General features: G+C 40.0%; 1 protein-coding gene across 1 annotated transcript in view; it reads right to left on the bottom strand.

Moving 5' to 3' along the window:
• LOC114623159 (succinate--hydroxymethylglutarate CoA-transferase) overlaps positions 1-9,818 on the bottom strand; it is a 638,590-nt gene that overhangs the window by 235,986 nt on the left and 392,786 nt on the right. The gene's annotated exons all lie outside the window — the stretch shown is intronic.

Here is a 9,818-nt window from a genome sequence, read left to right as displayed (position 1 = left end):
GGGGAGAAGGAGGGAGGGAGGGAGGGAGGGAGGGAGGGAGGGAGGGAGGGAGGGAGGTTATAGAACAGGACAGTGAATGATTCCTGGAATCTTGGTGCTTCATGTGGTTAGATAACAAATCAGGAGCTTGCTGTGACTCACTAAAGCAAGTGGTCCAAATCTTGAACCATCACACAGTTTTAAACAGGGCAATGGCAGAATTGTATGTTGAGAAAACCATATTGGTAAAAGAATAGATGGGGCAAATTTTCAAAGCAGACCAAATCTCAGCATGGAGATGAGAGTTGGGCTAAAAATCCCAACCCTAGCCATGGAACTATTGGCAATTGTTAGCTACTGTGAAAAGGACAGGCAGGTTTTTCTAAGTGTAATGTCTCTGCTAAGTCAAGCAACCCCCAGTGGAAGACCATGCATCCAAAAAATTTGGGTAGCACATATTGGACTTCATCAGTTATAAAAAGTATGAAAAAGGACACAAAGTCAAATGGGTATGAAAAGGAGGAGTGGATTTGGGAAGAGTTGGGAGAAGCAAAACATATATGAAAATTTCAAAGAAATAGTAAAACACAAACATTTTAAAATGAAAGAGCATACATGGGCTGGAATGAGGTCCCCAGTACATATGTAGCAGATGTTCAGCTTAGTCTTCATGTGGGTCCCACAACAACTGGAGCGCGGGGAGGGGGGGGGAGGGCTGTCCCTAAAGCTGTTGATGTCTGTGGAATCTGTTCCCCAACTAGGATTCCTTGTCTGACCTCTGCGAGAGAGGATGACCTAAACCTGAAGAGACTTGATTCAGAAGGGTAAGGGGTTATCCAGGGGGCCCCACCCTCTGAGAAGAGAAAGGGAGGGGATGGAGAGGGACTCTATGAAGTGGGGATCAGGAGGGGGCAACAATCAGAATATAAAATAAATTAGTTAATAGAAAAAGAAAATATACCCCTTCTACTCTTTACTCGTGATGGTACAAAAACCTGTGTATACTTCACTAAACTAGAACTCATCTGCTGTATGTGGAAACCCATTTTGAGTAGTTTTAAAGTATTGAACTGTTCTTCAAGCAGTCAAAAGAGTCAGAGATAGCCCCTGCTCCCACTATTATGAATCCCACAAGAACACCAAGATACTCAGTCATAACATACATACAGAGGACCGGGGTCACACGCCTACAGACTCTCTGACCTCTGCAAGCTCCTATGAGTTCCAGTCAGTTGATTTTGTGGGCTGTGTTCTTGTGGTGCTTCTGAAGCCTCAGGTTCATCTAGTAGCAGGAAATTTTCCCGAAAGTTGAGAGGAGCTAAGGTGGGAGGAGTAAGGAGAGGAAGAGAAGGAGGAAGAAGAGGAAGAGGAAAAAGAAGAGGAGGAGCGAGCTGGAGGTAGAGATGTAGGAGGACGGAAAGCCATGCATGTACATAGAGCAGTCCTGGGTAACAACTTATATCTAGGTTAGTTAATTTGGAAATACCTCTAATTGTATGGGCATCTTGTTATTGAGCATTACCAAACATATAAAGCCTTTGATTAATCTTTAAGCATTAGAGTCTCATTCATACTAGGTACCGAGTAGATGGTGGGATGGTCTGGGCTCAGCCCAGCCTTGTGGAGACAGTGTGGAAGATTGGCAGAGCCATCTCCCATGCTGGCGTCTCATGGGTGGCAGGGCCAGTGTCTGAGATGGCGGCCTGAGCCGAGTGGCAGAGATAATTCACCTTGCTGCTCACAGCCATAGGCCTTGTCTAGTCGGGAAGATGGTGGTTGATTAAGACCAAACAAGATTTGGTTGCTGCCGATTTAAATAATAACCATCCTCATCCTCTATAAGTCTCCCCCATGAAGCCCTGGATTTGATTCCTAGCACTTCATCAAAGGGCATAGTGTTCCCATCAAATTACACATCTGTAATTCAAGCACTCCAGAAGTCGGCACAAAGGACCAGAAGTTCATAGTTATCCTCTAGTTACTAGAGGATGTTTAATAGAGTCTAGTACATAGTGACATAAAGGGCAGTCTGAGCTACATAACACATCCTAAGTATCATTAACTGAATTCAATGTGGGCTAAAGGAACAATTTCAAAGTGAGAATGTTGGATGATTTAAATTAAAATCCTCTAGCAAAAGGCAATCCTGGATTTTTAAGACACCTACTTTGAATTTGGGCACTATGTTTAGATCTCATTTTGTGTTTTGAGCTTTCTGAGGAGCACAACTGTCATCAAATACTAGAAGAGAAAAGCATGAGGTTAAAGTGACATACCACATTGTGGAATTTCATGTTGATGAAACATAGCACAAAATCAGGGTATTTTGTGGTTCATGTAATTATCTCTGTAAAATAATCCAAACCCTAAAAATGCTTCTACCAAGGATTCTTTTGTCACTTAGAAATCCATTATAGCAGTTCCATATGGATATGTGGCCAAGGCTCAGGTATCCAGTGGCTATAAGCCCGTGGGAAGTTGGTGCCTGGCTTTTTCTCCTGTGGCTGATAAAGCAAAATGAAATCCCCAAGTAAGCAAAACATGGCATTAGTTGTATAGTTTGTAGAATGAGATGTGCAGTTACTACAATAATACACAAAGATTGTTTGGAAAGATACTTAGTAAGAAAATCCCTTGATTCATCTCTATTAAGATCCTACAAATGGTTTGGATGTGTTGAATTTCATGTAAATAACATGAAATACATTTGGTTTCTTTTTCTTTCTAGAATTGGTATTATATCTATAGAATCCAATTTAAGTTGCTTTATTACAATAATACATTTCAAGTTTTGATCAGAATTATGAAAACAATACACATGGGCAATATTAATTAGGGAGCAGCACATGAACAGGACGTGACTGTCTCTCCAGTTGGGCTACAGAGATTTGCACAGCATGTGAAGACCCTCCACTAACTTGGTCCATGCTAGCTGAAATCATTATCTGATCTCAATAGAGATAACTGTAGTGTCTATGCAGTTTCTGCCACTGTTCTATTAAACCACTAGATCAAAAGCAACAGCTTTTGACTCTAGAAAACCTGTCTTTTTCCTCAATTTCCTTAATTTCCCACTTTTTTCAATTTCTTACTTTTCAGTAATAATACTTTTTAAAGTCCATTTTCACTTAAATCACTTCTAAGAAAATCCAAATCATCAATTCTAATTGACACAAGACAATGAACTTTGAGCCACTGTCTCAAGTTATGATACTTGGAATAGTAATGTTCTCCCCAAGACCTGTAGATTATCTGACAAAAGCTTTAGTGAATAGAAAATCTTTTTGGGGGTTGTTGGTCAAGGGAGGAAAAGAGACTCTTCAAACAGTATAGGCAGGCTCTCAGTGTTTCCCTTGATTGCCTTTCATGACTTGAAGGTAAGGCCCAAATGAGCATGTATGCCCAGCATCTTGGCATATTAAGTCCTTGCATCATCCAAACCTGGGCCACAAAAGTTCTCTCACTCTTAAAACCCTATATCACCTTAAGCAAGCCAATTTAATATGGTTTATTTTTACTTTTGTGATTTACAGAGCAAGTCGGGTCTTTAGTTTCCTATGTCTCCCACTCTGCCCATCACTCCCCCTCAAAATGATAAGGGCTTGTTATAATTTTATTCCCCAAACTGATGTGAATGCTTTGGAGATTAATAAGGAAAGTCTCTTCAGTTCCCTCATAAGACTCAGAGATTCACAAAATTAGTTGCCTGCATGACATACGCAAATGTGCTAGCAACCAGCCCTGATTACTCACTCATCCAGAACCAAAATCAGTAGCATTCTGATGGAGAAATGGCCATGCATCTTGCAGAAAGTAAGGTTTATTAGATATGCAGAAATTCAGTCTGATTTTAAACTGGAATTTACTCACAGCTAACAAGATAGTGGATATGAGTTCTGGTTCTATTATTTGGTTACTGGAATTTTTTGCTGCTGTTTGTTAGTTTGCTTGTTTGTTTGTTTGTTTGTTTGTTTGGAAAAAAGAGCAATAAGACTTTTCTGTGCACATATCCAGGAGAAAATTGACACCCAGAACACATTACTCTCGACCTCAGGAGTGGATGATGGTACCAGTCCTGTAGATGAAGCTTCAAGCAAAGTCATCAGCATGAGGAATATTGCTCTGGGTTCCATGAGTACAGTGTGTTTCAGAGGAAGAGAGGCATTCTTCTCATTTATGTATACCCCACAGTGAGGAAACACAGGCTGCCAGCACTAGAGGCAGTCTGGAAAGTGCTCCATTGTTCTTTAGAGTGGAATAGTATTCCACTGTTTGTATGTACCAATTTTCATTATCCATTTATCAGACAAGAGACATTTAGGTTGCTGTCCTTGCTACTGTAAATAGAATGGAAATGAACATGGTTGAAAAAGCACCTGTGGCGTAGGATGTTAAGTCCTTTGGGCACATGTCAAGGAGTGGCATAGCTGGGTCATATGGTAGATCTACAATCGCTTTTAGGGAATTCCCCACACTGACTTCCATAGTGGTTTCTCATGAATGTAAATGGACATTTCCCTTTTCCCACATCTCCACTTCATTGTTGCCCTATTTTTCCTCTTGACCTTTGCTATTCTGACAGGGATAAGGTGAAATACCAAAGTAGTTTTAATTTTCATTTCCCTAATTGCTAAACATGTCAAATACTCTTTAAAATACTTTTAAATCATTTTTATTTGTTCTTTTGAGACTTCTGCTTAGATTCATAGCCCATTCATGAAGTCATGAAGATTTTAACTAAATGAATGTAACTAGAAAGTATTATATTGAGTGAGGTATCCCAGACCCAACATTCTCTCTTATATGTTGGCCCTATTTCTAAGTCTTTATATCTGAGTATAGAAGCTGAACAGACCACAGAAATCATAAAAATAAAGAGGACTCATGGGAAAAAGGGAGGAGAAAACTAGGACACAGGTGATTTGAAGTGGGAAATAGAAAAAAATAGGATAATGACTTTATTTGGGAAGAGGGAAGAGGGATAATACAGAGGTAGAGAATGGAAGGAGGAGAAAATAATACTAAGGATGTTTGAAAAGGTCAAAGGAAACATTTTATGTTCATTTAAAATAATATACAATAATATATATATGTATATATATGTATATATATATATATATATACACATAAACACAAATACACATAATATGAGATTATAGAACTTGTTGTACGAATGCCCCTCTTCAAGAGTCATTATATCTACCAAAAAAAAAAAAAAAAAACAAACCCAAATGCTAGGCATGGGAAACCTGCTTTCAATCTATTGTCAGGGAAGGCCAAGAGACTCTCAAAACAATATAGATTGCTGCCTTTGCCCTTGGTTGCCTTCTGAACTTTAAGGTACTTCCTTATTGCTAAAGATTCCAAACCTGCTGGACAAAGGACTTGGAGGAGTTGAGCTGGTACTGACCTGGAAGCTTCCTTCTTGAGGACTATAGTATCTGAAGGTTATAAATAAGCTATGAAGGTAGAAAAGCAATCACTAGTCCCACTGAGGTATAAAGCCTATAACCACAACAACAATGATCGACACAATAAGCTATCCCAAAGGGCATAATAATGACGCTTATATTTTGAAGGTAATCAATGAGCTGTCTAATTTGACTTAAGATCACGTTAATAGGAGAGAAACCTTGAATGACAGTGTGAACATAGCCTACTCTGGGCACTTTACTAAGCCAGTGTAATTCCCAATAGCATTCTAAATCCTTATTCCTACTCGTGATCATAGCTCTCACCACATCTAAAAGGTTCTATTTGTAATAGATGGAGACCATTACAGAAATCTAAAACTGGCAAAAATGAAAAACAACTGACTGTCAGGTTCCCACCTTCAGTTGGTGCAACTATAAGACCCTTCCCCCATACATAAAACTCAGAGAACTTTGCAGAAGACAAGAAGAAATGTAAGATTCACATGATCAGGATGTCTGCCATAAGATAATGTCTTATACGCATGCAGGTAAGGTCACCCTATGGTATCTCAATAATATGATTACCTCAACAAGATCCATACAGTGATAACACCAGTTGACATTAAATGTGGATGATAGAAATCTCATGAGGCTCCCCTCAATAGATAAAGAAAAACAAGCAATTGGTGGCTGCTGAGAGAGTAAAAACCAGTCTTTTACAAAGACCCCTGATCGGTCATTCAATCCCAGTGAACAGCCTTAAACACATACACATGTGAGTAATAGTAAATGAACTCAACAGTTTTTCAAATATACTCATGCATGAAATTCTCAGTAAGCAGTAAAATAAAACCCTTCAAATGCAAGTAAGGGCAGGTTTCTAGGCTCAGACACCAGTATCTATATGCCAAGCCCTATAGGCCACAGAAGGGCATAAGGTGTCCTTCTTATCTGACAGCCTGCCTGTGGATCTATGCAAGGGGAGCAAAAGTAAGTAGTTGCTTCAAAGGGGAACTTGAAGTCTGGAATTACACAAACAAACACAGATACATTTACTGTTTATCATGTATTAGCTACAAGCTCATAAGCCCAAGGATATTGGTTTAGAGATCAAAAGCAATCACATTTTAAATTTGAATTTTAAACAAGAAAATCTGATGGGCAATTTAGGGAAAGAAAAAAAAAACCTTACAATCAATAGGTTATTTATATTACTCAGAATCATGGTTATATAAGAAATCTGACAAGAAGAATCCATCCTTAGAAGGACTAACCAGCCTGCCCAGGGACCAGCTTTGGTGCTGAAGTGAATGTGATCCCCAAAGCAATGGCAAGCAAACCGCTACAGTTTGATGTGAAAAGCCTGGCTCTCATCTCCCCTCCCACGCTTCATTTCCTCAATGTCAAATACAGATATCCCTTACCTTCCAATTTCTAGCCACCAATCTAATTTCCTAATTAATGAGAATGCTGAAGCTACCCACAAACTTCTCAGAAGATGTCTTTAAGCCTGTGTATCCTGCCACATGGATAACAATGGGCAGCAGAAAATCACAAGGATCGGCTTCTGAGGGTTTCCTTAGGATGTTGGTTCCCACCTCCCTCTCATCTGACCACAAATCAGGGCTGCTTCCTGTGGCATCTGCAGTAGGAACAGAAGCAAGAGGCAACAGTTCATTTAGAAGGAAGTGCAGAAAAAGCAAAGCCTCACATTTTCCTATATATTCTATAATAGATAGAATTTCCACTTGTACATGGAAAAGACAGCCTTGGAGGTGATTGAAAAGATTACTTTCAGTCTCATTACTCCTTTGTTTAAGTTTTGCATGTTCAGTCCTCTCTACTCATGTCAGAGTATAAAGAACCTTCTATGTCAAGGATTCTCAACCTATGGGTCACAGCCCCTTTGTGGAGGTCAAACAACCCCTTTATAGGGGTTGCCAAAGACTATCAGAAAACACAGATATTTACATATGATTCACAACAGTAGTAAAATTACAGTTTAAATGTAGAAATGAAAATAATCTTATGGCTGAGGGTCACTACAACACAAGAAACTGTATTAAAGGGTCACAGCGTTGGTAAATACTGTTCTAACTGCTGAGCCACATACCACACTTGGACCCTTTTAAAGGACTATCTCTGAAGATGGTCCTTTTCCAGTAGTGGCCATCAATCACTGGTCAAGGCCACCATCTCATATCTCATTTTTCTGAAACAATCCCTTAGTTATATTTCATGTGTACTTACATTGATAATATGCATATATTGATAAATTCATATCTCATCTGTCACCTACTCTGCCTTTACTCTCCTTTAATCAATATAGCATCTACAAAGTTAGTACTCCTTATAGATCCTTTCTGCAGTCTGCTACTAAAAAAATACTCTTGGAGGCTTAAATCAATGATCACTCTGTGAATCTTTTTTGCATTCACTTTGAGATGCACTCTGTCTCTATAATATTCTAGGTTAATATATTTGAATTCACATGAAAGTGTCTCCTGAGCACAATTCAAGCCATTGATTTCTTTCTTTTTGGTGACCAAGTAAATTAGACTCTCTCTGATAAACATGACACTAACTGGAATTCCGGAAAGGAGAAGACAAATAGTAGAGTGGCCCCATTCTGACCCAGTCCTTGGGAGTTAGAACAGCACTTATAGAGCTTGTGCTGCACCAGGAACCTGTGCCCACTGCTGCAGTTAGGGTGACAGCTAAGAATGTAACTGTGAATTGCAGTCCTTTTTATCATGGCTTGTGGCATTATTTAGAGATTTAGGTTGGCCAGAGATCATCATGCTAGTGACTGACAAGAATTCTCCCTTCTCTGAAAAATCACATGCATATTATATGGTATAAAAATGAGAAAAGGCACAGTAATGGAAATGATAAGTCATTTATATGGTCTTTTTAGGTACCATAAAACTGGAAGTGTGAAAGTGGTAGATTGTGAGATGGCTCAGTAGGTTAAAGAACTTGTCTCCTATAAATGCCTCTTTTATTTCTGAAGATAATGGGATGAAATGAGAACTGTACACAGCTTTACAAATACATGGCCTGGGCTGAGCCCACAGCATCTCTATCTAACCATTTCTAGACTTAGTCCTGGAAGCTTCTGGCCTCTGTACAATCAATTTTCTGCAAGCCCAGACTTTGAATGCTTCAGCTTCCAGTCTCTGAGCTGCTAACCTAGGCCTAGAATGTTTTATCCTCCAAGACTCATTACTGAATAAACTCACTCTTTCTAGCTCTTTCTAAACTCTGGTTGGCTGGATCAACTCAGCTGTTCTGGTTCAAACTCCTCTTCAAGTTGACTGATTCAAATTGGCTTCTCTCAGCTTTTGACTGAATTACTCTGCTTGAAAAAACTGCCTCTGCAGAGGGAGGGAGGGAGGAATCTAGATGGAGGACAGGAGGGGGAGAAGAAAAGAGGAACATGATAAGATATACAGGGAGGGGGGGGACAGGAGAGAAGCCCTGACGGCCAGCAGAATGAATGGAAATATGCAACCTGGGAAAGTGGGTGGTGGGGAGGACCCTCTAGAAAGTACCAGAGACCTGGGAGATGAGACACTCTCAGGACTCAAAGGGAGGAACCTTAGATTAAAATACCCAACAGTGAGAAGAGGAAACTTATAGAGAAAGAGGACATAAAGTGGAGGGATGGGGTTGTCATCCCACAGTCAAAAATTCTAACCCAGAATTGTTCCTATCTAAAAGAACTGCAGGGACAAAGTGGAGAAGAGACTGAGGAAAAGGAGGTCCAGTGACCAGCCTAATTTGGGATCTATCTCAAGGGGAGGCTCCAATCCTGACATTACCAATGCTATGGTGTATTTACAGATAGGAACCTAACATGGCTGTCCTCCAAGAAGCCTAACAAGCATCTGACTGAGACAGATAGATATTTAATCCAACCACTGGACTGAAGTTGGGGACCCCTGAGATTGAATTAGGAATAGTCTGGAAGAACCTGAGGAGGAGGGCATCTCCATAGGAAGATCAGCAGTCTCAACTAACCTGGACCCCTGAGATCTCTGACATTGATCCACCAACCAGAAGCATACATAAGCTGATCTGAGGCCCTGACACATATGTAGCAGAGGACTGCCTCGTCTGGCCTCAGTGCGAGAAGATGCATCTACACCTAACCCTTAAGAGACCTGAGGTCCCAGGGAGTGGGGAGGCCTTTTGGAGGGGGGGGGCATCCTCTTGGAGACTGGAGGAAGGAGGAATGGGATGAGGAACTGTGGGAGGGTGGACCCAGAGGGGGCAGCGATCGAACTGTAAAAAAATAAAAGTACTACTAGCACTAATATAATAATAGTAATAGTAATAGTAGTAATAGTAGTAATAGTAATAGTAGTAGTAGTAATAGTAATAGTAATTAATAGTAATAGTAATAGTAATAGTAATAGTAAT

This window comes from Grammomys surdaster, unplaced genomic scaffold (assembly GCF_004785775.1).
Source record: "Grammomys surdaster isolate TR1022 unplaced genomic scaffold, NIH_TR_1.0 194, whole genome shotgun sequence".
NCBI classification, from domain to species: domain Eukaryota; kingdom Metazoa; phylum Chordata; class Mammalia; order Rodentia; family Muridae; genus Grammomys; species Grammomys surdaster.
Note: the sequence above shows the minus strand (reverse complement) of the source record. Positions and strands in the feature narration are given on the sequence as shown.